This window comes from Lithobates pipiens, unplaced genomic scaffold (assembly GCF_037356315.1).
Source record: "Lithobates pipiens isolate NorthernLeopardFrog02 unplaced genomic scaffold, aLitPip1_a1.2 Scaffold_23, whole genome shotgun sequence".
Taxonomy (NCBI): Eukaryota; Metazoa; Chordata; class Amphibia; order Anura; family Ranidae; genus Lithobates; species Lithobates pipiens.
The window spans coordinates 136,480,372-136,492,881 of NW_027507785.1; the positions used below are offsets into that span (position 1 = coordinate 136,480,372).

Sequence of the window (12,510 nt, forward strand, 5' to 3'; positions counted from 1 at the left end):
CTCCTCTAGCTCCTGTAGGGAGGATAGAAGAGCTGATGATTTTTCTGTAGAATTTTGGTAGCCCAGTGACAAGGAGGCTGTGCGGAGGAGGTTCTGAGAACTTTCCTCTCTGGAGCCCCCTGGTCTCTCTCCACTAACAGAGGGAGTATCCACTGGGCTAGGTGCAACACTCTGCAGCACTGGTGAAGGATTACTCTGGGCTTGCGGCAACTGGAAGCTAGAAAAAAATGCTTTAAAAGGACTGAAAGGTGCTAGAAATCTCCTTGACAGACACTGCCAGTTCCGTAACCTGTTCTGTCGCCTGCGCCCTAATACCTCAATGCACTCTTAACAGAATGCCTTGGTGAAGGGTTCCTCCATGTTGACTCAACAAGAGGGACAATTTTTCTTGGAACCATGAGGCGGCTTGTTCTTCTCTGTGGCTTTCTGAAAAAAGAAAGATAAATGCCATAAATGTCCAATCTCACCAGTGCAATTAGAGGACCCCCAGGAGTGCCCCCACCAGGACCAACCACCAGGGTCCCAGACACAGCCCCCTTCCCCCCCCCCCCCCAACCACCAGGGAGGGGAAATACCCCTGAAGCTATTGGGATTAGGTAAGGGAACACCACCCCAGGGTTCCACTTACCTTAGCATGGCTGGTGCTATTATCTCCTGGAGTTTGTGAGACCTCTGCCTCCGACATGTTCTGTTGAGGATGGTGGTTGATCATGCCCCCGACAGCTGACTCTACAGCAAGATGACCAGCCGAACGCTCCATCCATTTTCTGTCCCGTGTCCGGAACTGGAAGACTAGGGATCGTTGGAAGTGCCCCCCCCCCCGCCGGAACTGACATCGGCCGTCATCCAGCCTGGCCATGGGACTCCACACGCTGGCTGCCTGAACAGGCAGGAGGGATCCGGTGCACTTTACACAGGGCTCCCCTGGGCAGAAGAATGCGGACCTCCTCAGCTATCCTTTCCCAAGAGAAGCTGAGGCGTGCCAAACTACAGTTTTAAACAGGTAGTAGCAGCTCCATAGCCTTTACCTGACTGTAAAAGTGTGAGAGAGAGAGAGAGAGTGAGAGAGTGAGAGAGTGAGACCAGACTCTTCACCCACCCCCCCCCCCCCCCCACCTCAGAAACATTTTGGCTTCAGCCTCTCTGGCTGTCCAGCCACGGCTCCCTAGCAGTGTCTCCCCACCAGAGGAAAAACCTGAACTGAGGGGCTGGGATGGTGAGATTTAAATATTGATTGGCGGTGTTCCCTAAGAGGGGAAGAGCCAGTGTCTCTATGGTGCTGTCCTGAAAGATGAATGGGGAAACAGATGACTGCACTTGAAAGAAGCAGAGCAGATGGGGCTATTATACCAGGTTTCATCCAAGTCCAAACCCACACTACTCTGACGTAATATCTCCCATTCCACCTACATGGGAAAGCCATTGTGGCAACTTGACATTATCCAATGGTCCAGTGTAGGGGGATTTGTTTCATAGTTTCATAGTTTCATAGTTAGTTAGGTTGAATAAAGACACCAGTCCATCCAGTTCAACCTGAGTGAGTGTCTACAATGGTCCCTTTCCCTGTGCGTTGCTACACCCACATTGGTCCCTATCCTCAAGGAGTCCACAATCCAAGGTCCACATTCATATACTAGGGCCAATTTTTGACAGAAGCCAATTAACCTACCTGCATGTCTTTGGATTGTGGGAGGAAACCGGAGTACCCGGAGGAAACCCATGCAGGCACAGGGAGAACATGCAAACTCCAGGCAGGTAGTGTCATGGTTGGGATTTGAACCAGTGACCTTCTTACTGCTAGGTGAGAGTGCTAACCACTACACCACTGTGCCGCCCTATTTGTCTATTCTGGAACTCCAGATGGTAGCATAGGAGATGTGTTCAACAATGACAGGTTCTTCTTGAAGTTGGGGGTGTAAAGTTCATATCAAACCCTGAACTGGAAGGCTTATTCAGTTTGTTTTTTGTTACACATTTAGATTATGGCCCCCTGAAATGTGCAGATTTTTAAAGGGTGCCTTGACTGACAAAAGGTTAAGAAACACTGGTATAGACAGGCTTGTATGGGAGACAAGCCTAGACGCTTAAAGACAGGCCATCACAGCTGAAGCATAAGACATCAGTTACACACACTCCATCAAAAAAGGATCTACTGTTGCCACAGAGATCCCTTTTGAAGGATTTAAACCATTTTCCACAGAGTGACAAACTAATGTCACATGCAAAATAGGGTGAGGCGCATGGCTCGCCCAAAAACTTGCTTAAGAGGGATTCTAGCTGTTGGTCAGTAGAACCATTAAATGTAATAGCATCTTCTACTAGTTAAGTGGATCCCTGTTAAAGTGGAAGAAAATCCACCATTCGCTTTTTTTTAGCCAAGGAAGCTGCCATATTGGTCTCTGCTTAATCTTCAACTTTTGAAACTGTTAAATTGACAGGTTTACTTTCACTTTAAGGTGGGTCAATGGCAGATCTACAGTGGGTATAGGCCAGTGGTTAAATTCCTACCAAAACTAGGAGCAGATCCAGTAAGCAGCGGGTTTTCAGGGGTGCATCCAAAACCCAGGCAGGATTACCACAAAGAGCAGGTGTAAAAGGGAAGGTCTTTTCAGCTGTAGGGGCTATGAACAACCCAAAACTTGAGGCAACAAGCTGATCTTTCAGGAGCAGACTACTATGTACTGCATCAATAAGAGCCAAAATGGTCTATTGAAAATCTTTAGGTGATGATAAAAGACTGCAATTCTTTAAAAACGAGCTTATATAGGAGAGACCGAGGGGGCCCTAAATCAGCAATAAACTCTGCAGGGGAAGATGCAAGAGAATGCTTTGAGCCCCTGTGGATCAGTATCAGCAAGGAACTGGGTGAATTTGTCACAGTAGAGACCCTGGACGATAAGGCACAACACACAGCCTCACCTGGAAGAGCTGAGGAATCCAAAGACAGGTGGACCCTAAAACCATAGGGAAGCAGGATTACAGACATCAGTAAATTCGGAAAAGTAAAAGACAAACATCCCTGGAACCATAAGGTGAGCATGAGCTGAGGTAATCATTACAGCAGGACCATACCCTTTGATTTTAGATACAGATACGTAATATAATCTTCTTGACAGTGATGCAACTAAGCTCACAGTATGAAGCAAGGCCTCAGGTACCCAGAAAAACACAGATTTCTAGTAGCTAGAGAGGGTCAGATGGCTAAAAAACAGTCACTGTAGGCAGAAGGAATAAATTGGAGATCGGTATTCTATGTGGCTCGTTCAGGAGAAGCAACAGTGAGATCAAACTGTCAAAACTCAGTCGATAACCAGTACTATAAGAAGGGATGGACTGCACCTAAATGAGGAGAGTGCATATCAGCTGGGAATGAAGATGGCCAAAACGTTAGCTGTGTTTTTAAACTAGGTGACAGGGGGGAGGGTCCAGAGGTAGAGCTAATCAGCGTTGAACATATTCCAGAGGGCAGTATTGGGGGCATTACTGGTAGGTTGACCAAAGCACATAAACCCAAGGCAAGTATAGTAGCAAGTCCTAGTTGCAGTCTCGGAACACCCAATAAGAGGATAATATGCAACCAGTCTAAATTACGTGGTATGTTCATCAGTGCCAGGAGCCTGGTGGACAACATGGGGGAACTAGAGATACTGTTGTACGAGGATTTGGATTTTGTGGGAATTTCAGAGACCTGGTTCAACAGCTCTCATGATTGGTTGGCAACCATTTAAGGGTATACCCTTTATTGCAAGGATAGGAGGAGGAAAAAAAGGGGGAGGGGTATGCCTATATAACAGGAATAATGTACAAGTGAATGTGAGAGATGACATCACTAAAGGAGCAAGGAGGAGGAGAAATCCTTATGGGTAGATCTCCAAAGGGATGAAGCTAAGGGGAAAATAATACTGGGTGTATGCTATAGGCTCCCTAACCTGAGGGAGGAAGGGAAGACAGATCTCCTATTGCAATTTGGATGAGCAGCAAGGATGGGAAGTGTCATCATAATGGGGGATTTTAATTATCCAAACAGACTAGGCGGAGGGAACCATGCATTCATCTAAGGCTCACCAGTTCCTAAATGTCTTGCAGGACAATTTTATGGGTCAGATGGTAGACGCACCAACCAGAAATAAAGCATTACTGGATCGACCGATTACCAACAATACAGTATAGTCCGTGTTTATCTGGCGGTCCAGATGGAGTAATCCTTAGGGGAATAGTCTGTGGCTATAAATGCTGGATGGTGATGTATCCATAGCAAGGGGTATTAAGGGTTAAAAAGGAAGACAGCCATCCTTCAGAGTGTGTCCAGAACTCTGCAAGACATGCAAGGAAAAAAACAGGGAGGGGAGGCGCCGACCAAAGCGTAGTATTAAAATTATGACTTTAATAGGAGAAGATTAAAAACCACTTACAAAATGATAGATGATGTATGCTCGTAAAAGTAAAGTGCAGTCCTGGCATTCCACATGGCACTGTGGGTCCCACTTCTGTTTCGGATGGCTGTAAAGGATTGAGCAGCTGGCTGGAATGGATCACACAGTGTTTCTCCAGGAGCAAACGCTTCTAATTTAAATTTACAAATACCATACTGGTGACTCCACAACAGAGATAAAACTTTTTTGAGGAAAGGAGTTTAACAAGACATGTGGCCATTCATTAAATTTAGAAGAAGAGAGGTTTAACCTTAAACTACGGAGAAGGTTCATTACTGTAAGTGGCAAGGATGTGGAATTCCCTTTCACAGGTGGTGGTCTCAGCGGGGGGCATCGATAGTTTCAAGAAACTATTAGATAACCATCTGAATAACCACAACATACAGGGATATACAATGTAATACTGACACATAATCACACACATTAGGTTGGACTTGGACCTCACCTACTATGTAACGCAGGCAATTTAAAGGCACTTATCAGTCCAAGCAATTAAGGAAGTTCCCACTGCTCAGCCCAACCAGCATACCAACAGTACAAGTCCTAACAGACAGGCATTAACGACTTTGGACCTGAAAAGCACTTTGTGGCTAAAAGGTTACAAGAAATGGGTCTGGAAAGTGCCTTAAAGTGGTGTTCCAGCCTAAAAATTTGAGTTACGCTTACCGGTAACGTCTTTTCCAGTAGTCTTTCAGGACAGCCACTATGAGAGATAGACTCCTCCTCTTCCTCTGGAAACACTGCGCCAGCCCATAAATTCTTACTTCCCCTGCCGGACCTCAGTTTATATCGAGATTACCTCCGGCCAGCTGGGGAGACACAAGAACACATTAATAACATATTTATCAAATACCATTATCTTGCTGCGCTCTGGTCTTTTGTAAGACTCCCCCCAAATTTCGGATGGGAACTAGGGCTGTCCTGAAAGACTACTGGAAAAGACGTTACCGGTAAGCGTAACTCTAATTTTCCCTAATCGTCTTTCAGGACAGCCACTATGAGAGGATAAACGAGCACTTACCAGTTAGGGTGGGACCTACAGCTTGCACAACCTTTCGCCCAAAGGTCTGCTCACCTGCCGACACCAGATCCACTCTGTAGTGTTTTACGAAAGTGGAATAGCTGGACCATGTTGCTGCTCTGCAAATCTGCTCTGGCGTTGCTCCCGCTCTTTCTGCCTGGGAGGCTGCCATAGCTCTAGTGGAGTGTGCTTTAATACCCACTGGGATTTCTTTCCCTGCAACTGAATAAGCCTGCTCGATGGCTACTCTGAGCCATCTAGCAATAGTGCGTCGGGACGCTTTACAACCTTTTCTGGCCCCGGAAAACAAATAAGGAATCTGACCTTCTGAATGTCTTGGTCAGTTCCAGATAGTGTAGGATATATCTCCTAACATCCAAATAATGAAATTTTAGTTCCTTCTCACCGGAGGGATTGGGACAAAAAGAGGGCAAAACAATTTCCTGGCTTCTATGAAAGCTGGATGCCACTTTCGGCAAAAAGGCCGAATCAGTCTTTAAAACTATCCGGTCCAGAAAAATAAAGCAAAAGGGAGCCCTGACTGATAAGGCCTCCATCTCACTGACCCTCCTGGCAGTTGTTACTGCTACCAGAAACACTATCTTCAGAGTAAGCTCTCTCAGAAAACACTCCTTTAAAGGCTCAAAGGGGGGTCCAGTTAAGCTCTGTAAAACTAAAGATAAATCCCATCTGGGAAAGGACAGTCCCTGGACCGGTCTCTGTCTGGACAGGGCCCCAAAGAACCTGACTACCCATGGGTTGGCAGCCAAATGATCTTCCAAATAAACACTGAGGGCTGATACTTGACCCCTGAGGGTAAGCCTTTATCTGCCCCACATTGTAAAAATTCCAAAACTGCGGAGGAGCTCCGTACTGGGAAAGAGCTCTCTGCGCACCACTTGTTGAAACGTAACCAGACCTTTTCATAGATCTGGCGAGTTTCCTTCTTCCTACTGTCCAGGAGGGTAGAAACTAGTCTCTCTGAAAATCCTTTAGATTTTAATAAACCTTCCTCAGTAGCCAGGCCGCAAACTTCCACTGGCGTACTCATGGGCAGAGGACTGGCCCCTGAGAGAGGAGATCGTCCCGAGGGGGCAAGAGTAGGGGAGGTTCTACCGCCAACTGCTTTAGCATTGAGAACCATGCTCTCTTGGGCCAATGTGGAGCCACCAGAATCAGAGATGTGCTTTCCATTTGAAACTTTCTCAGAACTGCTGGCAACAACGCTGGAGGTGGGAAGGCGTAGCAAGTTCTGAAGTGCCAATTCTGGTTCAAGGCGTCCACACCTAAGGCTCCCTCTCCCCTTTTTAGGGAGAAAAAACAGGGGGTTTTTGCATTGTTTTTGGACGCGAACAGGTCCACCGCTGGAGACCCCCATCTCTTTATTATGAGATTGAAGACCTCCTGGTTGAGAACCCAATCGTCCTCCCTCAGCCTCTTTCGGCTGAGAAAGTCCGCTACCACGTTTTTCTCTCCCCTCAGGAAAACTGCTGAGAGCGAAAGGGTGTAGGTTTCGGCCCAGGACAGGATCTCTGTCGCTAAAGACAACAGGGCTCCGCTTCTCGTGCCACCCTGCTTGTTTAAATAGGCCACTACGGAAGAGTTGTCTGACCGCACCTGAATGTGGTGACCCCGGAGCTCTTTTTTGAAGAATCTGAGGGCTAGTCCCACTGCCCTTTATTCTTTCCAGTTGGACGATTGAGTCAACTCGCCGTCCTCCCAAGTGCCCTGGGCTAGAAGGGAACCCAAATGTGCCCCCCAACCTTTTCCACTTGCATCTGTGGTCACTACCCAAGAAACCGGGATGAGCCACAGACGCCCCTGCGACAGATTCGTCATTTTCCTCCACCACCAGAGGGATCTCTTTACCTGGTGTGGAATATGTACTAGGGTGTCTAGAGCCTCCTGACTGTGGTCCCACACCCCTAGGATGAAGGTCTGTAGGGGACGAAAATGTAGTCCTGCCCACTGCACTGCTGGGAGGGTAGATGTAAGGAGACCCAATACTGACATCAGAACCCTTATGGAAACCAGCTGGTTGCTCTGAAGAGAGGCCACCGCTCTGTCCAGCTTTTGTACCTTTTCTCTTGGTAGAAAAACTCTCAACAGTGTTGAGTCCAACAGGAAACCTAGATAGGAGATCTGTTGTGAGGGGATCAGGCTGGACTTTTCCAAGTTCAGAAGCCACCCCAGGTCTGTAAGGACCCCTTTGGTTAGATCGAGATCCTTGACCAACTGTGTTGGGGATGCTGCAAATAAAAGCAGGTCGTCCAGGTAGGCTATTATACATATCCCCTGGAGCCGAAGAAAGGCCATGGCTTCTGCCAGGACCTTGGTAAAAATGTGGGGTGCAGAGGATAGCCCGAATGGCAGGGCCTGAAACTGAAACTCTACCGTTTCTCCCCCTAAATCTATGGCAAGGCGTAGAAACTTCTGCGAGGCCTCCGCTATAGGGATGTGTAAATACGCGTCCCTTAGGTCCAGAGATACCATGAAACAGTTGCGGGGCAGAAGAGCCCTTACTGCAAAGATCGACTCCATGCGGAATCTTTTGTATGTCACTGAAGCATTCAGGGGCTTTAAGTTCAGAATCAATCTGAACTTCCCTGAGGGTTTTTTCACTACGAAGATGTGAGAATAAAACCCCCTTCCCTCTTCTGCTTTTGGGACCCTGAGAATAACATCCTGATTCTCCAATTCCCTCAGAGTTTCTAGCAAGGCCTCGGCCTTTACCATGAACCTGGGTAGATGCGTGACAAGGAGCCTTTGAGGGGGTGGTCTTAAGAATTCCAAGAGGTACCCCCTTCTTATTACCCCTAAAATAAATTGATTGGGGGATATTGTCTCCCACTGTGGTAGAAAGGCCCCCAGTCTTCCTCCCACTGTACACGAAAAATCTTAAGCCGCGCTAAACAAATACAAAAGCAAATACAACCAACTACTCGTGCAGTAATATTGGAATAAATGTTGGAATAAAATGTTATATAGGGTATAGCAACCCTATATATATGTACGCGATACAAGACACATAAGTGTTAGGGTTTCAAACCCAAAATCTCACCACTACAATTTAACACCTAAAATAAAAGTCCATGACATACACCTATAAATATAAAAAATATATAAAATAAACACCCAGTGTATAAACAATGGATCCGTGTATGAAACACAAAAAGTGGTTAACGTGAAACTGTAAATGAAAGTCCTCTGAATATAAAACCGCAATGTTCCTAGGAATCCAAATATGGGAGAAGTTGTGTTCAATCCACCACCAACACACGATAAGATTTACTGCTTACCAGATAAACATGACCCCCCACTACAGAGGGTCACACGGGACTTTATGAAAATATACGCCACTTCCAACTGCGGGAGAAAGGGGTTCCTCGGTGTCCTCCTGGCTTCACTGTTTTAAGGAATCTTGGGAAGGGAACTCACTCCCGGACGCTCAACTCAGAAGTCCAAAAAGAAGACTCAGAGCCAGGGGCATCAAAATCATAGAGGAAAGAAAACTCAAAATAGTGTAAAACCCTTTTTTATTTTAAGGATAAAAAATATAAAAATACACTTACAAGTGTAGCTGGAATGTCACTGGGTTTTACGGGGCTGGACAGGAGGGCGAAAAATCACCCCTCCTCTGCCCCTGCCTTTTTGGGGCCAGGTTTTCTTTTTCCCCTCTGGTTTAGGGGTTTCCCTACGCCCTTGCGGACGAAACCCCTTTTTAGTTTGTACAGGGTTTTTCCGTTTAAGAGGAAAGGATTTTTTCCTGTCCGCTGTCCGGTCTAGAAAAGTCTCTAGCCCTGGGCCAAAAAGGAGGTCCCCCGTCAGGGGTATCCCACATAGTTTTATCTTGGAGGCATTATCCCCTGGCCATGTTTTTAACCAGAGGGCCCTGAATTGGCTAGAGCCGCCGTTCTGCCCTTCATGCGGACGGACTCAGCAGAGGCATCTGCTATGTAAGTGATCCCTCGCAGCATAGTAGGGAAGGATGACAGAATGGTTTCCTTATCTGTGCCTGCCTTAATATGTTGTTGGATCTGTGAGAGCCAGTGCTCTAAATTGCGAGCCACAACTAACTGCCATTTCAGGCTTTAGATTGCCGATAGCCGAGTCCCACGTTTTTTTAAGCAGAGAGTCAATCCTTTTGTCCATGACATCTGCCAAGGGCCCCATGTCTTCAAACGCCAAATCTGTGTATCTGGAGACCTGGGAGAAAGCGGCATCCAATTTAGGATTTTTATTCCAAAGGCATGCCGGGTCCTCTGAAAATGGGAACCTTCTTTTGAGGGATCTAGATAAAAAGGGCTTTCTCTCCGGATCCTGCCACTCCTTTTTAACTGTTTCCATTAAAACTTTGTGCACTGGAAACACCCTTCTTTTTGGTTCCCCCAAACCTGAATACATTTGGTCATGCAGGGTTAGGGGCTTTTTATCAGTCTGGATACCGAGGGTTGCATAAATTGCCTTTAAGAGGTCCTCTACCTCATCAAGGGATAATTTATATCTGGAGGCTTTCCTGGACCCCCCGTTCTGGTCCTCCCCCTCTGAACCCTCCTGGGAATCGGAAGAGGAACTGTCTGGAAGTTCCCTACCTGTCCCTGAAGGGCCTGCAACCTCTGTCCCCCCTGTACTAGCAGGTTGGACCGGAGCAGAACTCTGTGCTAGAGGTGAGGTTGTATCCTGGGGAGATGGACCCGTGGGAAGCTGAAATTTTTCAAAAAGGGACCTAAAAGAAGAGAAGGTGGACGAGAGCTCTTTGACTGAAGCTGCTAGTCCTGACTCCTGTTCAGATTCCCTTTCCCTAACGAGGGAGTCAATACAGCCTTTGCACAACACTTTGGTCCAAGATTCCCCTAAAATGTCCCTACAGGAGGCACACTTCTTTTTAGAGCTATGCATAGACCTAGTTTTTTCCGTAGCTTTCTAAAAAAAAGGAAAAAGGAAAAAACTGAAAAAGACAAAGTCAATCCAAGCTCGGGATACAACCCTGGGAGTGCACTAGACCCTTTTTTAAAAGAAGGAATCTGAGCCTCCCCCCCCCTGGCCACCCAGGGGGTCTGCCCCCCCATGATAGAACCATACATTGGGGTGGGGGGATCCTAGATAGAGAGTACCCCTCCCCGGGGTGCTCTTACCTTAGGAATGCTGGAGATAGAGTCTGTTTGAGCCTCAGCTTCCGACATGACTGCAGGTGGCTGCTTACTACAGAGTTCCACGCTGCCTGTGCGCGTTCCGAACTCATCTCCAGCTTGTGCCCGGCCCTCCTATCAGCTCCACGACCTGGAACCGGAAGTCGATCGTATTCGAGGTCAAGCCTTCGGCCCGCCTGGTTCAAAGAAAAAAAGGGGCGGACTGTACCCTTGTACAGGGAAATCTTTCGAACGGCTTGCCAGCTGCGTCCCTGTAGACGCGATAGGAGTCCCCCACGACCTGAAGCCGCGCTCGACTCGGAAGGGGTGGCAGTACCTGGTGAGGTAAGTAAACCGTTCGACCCGCCCGACATGCGGACGTTGGTTTCGAACGGTTTGAACCCAGCTTTCTCCAAACGAAGCCCCTGCTTCTTTCAACCGGGTTCTTTAATGAACAAATGGCCACAGCCTCCCCGACTGATCGGCCTGGTTCCTTGCACAGTGTCTCCCCGCCGGAGGAAACACTAATAACTGAGGTCCGGCAGGGGAAGTAAGAATTTATGGGCTGGCGCAGTGTTTCCAGAGGAAGAGGAGGAGTATATCTCTCATAGTGGCTGTCCTGAAAGACGATTAGGGAAATTTTATTTTTATTTTTTTAACAGTCAGCAACGACTGTAGCTTCTGACTTTTAATAAGGCCACTTACCTGTCCAGGGAGCCCACAATGTCGGCCCCCCCAAGGCCGATATGTCCGTCGGATCGGGTGCAGACACCGCCATTCTAAGCAAGGGAAACCGGCAGTGGAGCCTTTACTGCCAGTTTCCTGTGGCGCTTTCTCAATGGCCCCATCTTCTGGAACACACAGGTCCCAGAAGGCAGCGGGGGGGGGGAGCAGCAGGATATGATGCCCTGGGCCGCAAAGCTGGGATGGAAGTACACAAGGTACTTCATTTAAAAAGGGGTTGTAAACCCTCATGTTTTTTCACCTCGCCCGTGTTATTCACCTGAGCCCATTCATTCCCTCGGCAGGGAAGCACTCTTCCTGTCTTCCTGGGGTTCTGGGGTTCTGGGGTTCTTGGCTCTTGATTGGATAGATTGACAGCAGTGGGAACATATGGCTGTGCTGCTATCAATCAAATCCAATGACCCGGGGGCAGGGCCGAGTTGGGTATTCTGTGTCTATATACATAAATGTGGACTCGGGAGCTCACCCGCGTGGTAACCTCTAGGGAGAGCGCTTCTCCTGAGGGGTTTACCAATGCAAGAAGGAGCCGTGAGCACCGCCGGGGGACCCAAGACAAAGTTCGGGGCCACACTGTGCAAAACTGCACAGTTGAGTTAAGTATATGTTTGTAATTTAAAAAAATAATAATTTAAGGTTTACAATCACTTTAAGGCAAGAAGGGAAAAAATTATTATTATACAAAAATGAGTGGTGGTCATTCCTTTAAGAATAAGTTGTAAAAGTGGGTGGAACGCTGCTTTAAGTGGAACCTAGTGCCCAAAGGTTACTCTCTCAGGTTAGCTCTGCTACATTTAGTCCAGCTGGGTCTGGACATGGCACTCGAAAGCTAGGCTGAAGAAATGCTCTGAATAGCTACAATTGTTAAGGCCAGCTCAGCTCAATGTAATGAAGAATCTTGATTCAAGAGAAAAAATAAATTTAATTGAAGAAAAGAAAAGTTAGGAAATAAAAATAGGTTAAACTTTTCCCAGCAGAGGTAAGAAGAAAATGTCCATCCTCCTAGGACACTAGCAAATAAATGAGACATGGTAGTGGGAGGGGTTATTCTGGGCTGGCCTACAGTTTTATTGTTTGCCGGTCTCCAATCCTCCAGTGGGCAGCAGTGGCACTTAAAAAGGTATTCTAGAATTCCTCAAGAAAGGTCAGTACATCAAACCCCTAGCAAAATTGATATCACTAACAT

The 12,510-nt window shown here is 47.3% G+C and overlaps 1 protein-coding gene across 7 annotated transcripts in view; it reads right to left on the bottom strand.

Moving 5' to 3' along the window:
• ZC3H7B (zinc finger CCCH-type containing 7B) overlaps window positions 1–12,510 on the bottom strand; it is a 624,860-nt gene that overhangs the window by 442,187 nt on the left and 170,163 nt on the right. The gene's annotated exons all lie outside the window — the stretch shown is intronic.